General features: G+C 55.3%; 2 non-coding genes across 2 annotated transcripts; both read right to left on the bottom strand.

Moving 5' to 3' along the window:
- Nucleotides 1-228: 228 nt before the first annotated feature.
- LOC123965731 lies at nucleotides 229-420 on the bottom strand. Its single transcript, XR_006823766.1, has one exon. It is a non-coding gene; the product is annotated as a U2 spliceosomal RNA (small nuclear RNA).
- A 184-nt stretch (nucleotides 421-604) lies between these two features.
- Nucleotides 605-717, bottom strand: LOC123965732. The gene has a single exon (XR_006823767.1). It is a non-coding gene; the product is annotated as a U5 spliceosomal RNA (small nuclear RNA).
- Between the last annotated feature and the right edge of the window lie 489 nt (nucleotides 718-1,206).

Below are 1,206 nucleotides of genomic sequence, written 5' to 3'. Positions count from 1 at the left end.
GGGAGAGAGGGAGGGGAAATGCAGGGCACATTTAACAGCCATGCCGGTCCCAAATATCCCCTCGTCGTCTGCCAATCAAAAGTGCAAATCTCGCTGCCTTCTTTGAGGCTTCAGCTGGCTGAAAGCGGCCGCCCCGCCCCCGCGATTGGCGCCTTTTTCGGTCCGGCGTCCGGCAGAGCGACGAACCTCTGCGTTTGGGTCAGTGTTTTGGTTTTACACAAGGCAGGAGAAGGGTGCACCGCTCCCGGAGGCACTGCAATACCGGGTCGATGCGTGGAGCGGACGGAGCAAGCCCCTCGTCTCAGCTCCCGGTGCTAAAAATCCATTTAATATGTTGCCCCCTTATAGGGGACATATCAGATATTAAACTGATAAGAACAGATACTACACTTGATCTTAGCCAAAAGGCCGAGAAGCGATAACCCCAACTGGTTGCTTCCAGCGCCAACCTCCCGGAGCAGTTCTCCCCCTGCCGTGGCGCAGTGATTTCAACTGCGCATAACAACGGCTGCATCTCAGCACCTCCGCCCCGAGCGCTCCTCGTCGCACCGCTCAACCTCGGCGAGGGCGGCGTTTTATTTCCTTTTCACAAACGCACGAGGCTCGGCCACACGGCAGAGCCTGCCAAAAATAGTTTTAACTTATTGGCGTCCCTCTCCACGGAAGTCTTTAGTAAAAGGCGAAAGACTTGTACGTTATGAAGAGAAACCCGAGTAAGTACAGGCCCCTCCTCCAGAGCCGCCGACGAGCCTAGTCGTCCCGGTCACTACCCTCACTGTAAGCCTCACTCTGCCTCTCGAGTCCCAAGTACCAGGCCACACCCGTTCCCCTACCCCTCCCCAGGTCATGGCAGGCTCTATCAAATCGGGCTGCGGAGAGATGAAGGCCTGGCTTTTGGACAGAGGCTACCGAACGACTCGGGCTCTTGTAGCCTCTCGATGACGAGTGAGAGAAAGGGAGGGGAAATGGGGCCGATCGCTTCTCGGCCTTTTGGCCTAGACTGCAATCGCCTCCTCTTTCTGGTTGAAACCTTTGCCGGTTTGGGGCTTCGTTTTGTGTCACCAGCTTTTCTGGGAGGAGATTCACCTCATTCCTTGTGAATAAAATTTCAACTTTGCCGTAGTTGAAAAACTTTTGCAACAAGGAATTGATTGGTCCCGAGGACTGCCTACCTGTCCTCTGCCGGACTACCACCTTGACCAGACC

The sequence above is a fragment of the Micropterus dolomieu genome, unplaced genomic scaffold, assembly GCF_021292245.1.
Source record: "Micropterus dolomieu isolate WLL.071019.BEF.003 ecotype Adirondacks unplaced genomic scaffold, ASM2129224v1 contig_10958, whole genome shotgun sequence".
Classification (NCBI taxonomy): domain Eukaryota; kingdom Metazoa; phylum Chordata; class Actinopteri; order Centrarchiformes; family Centrarchidae; genus Micropterus; species Micropterus dolomieu.
Note: the sequence above shows the minus strand (reverse complement) of the source record. Positions and strands in the feature narration are given on the sequence as shown.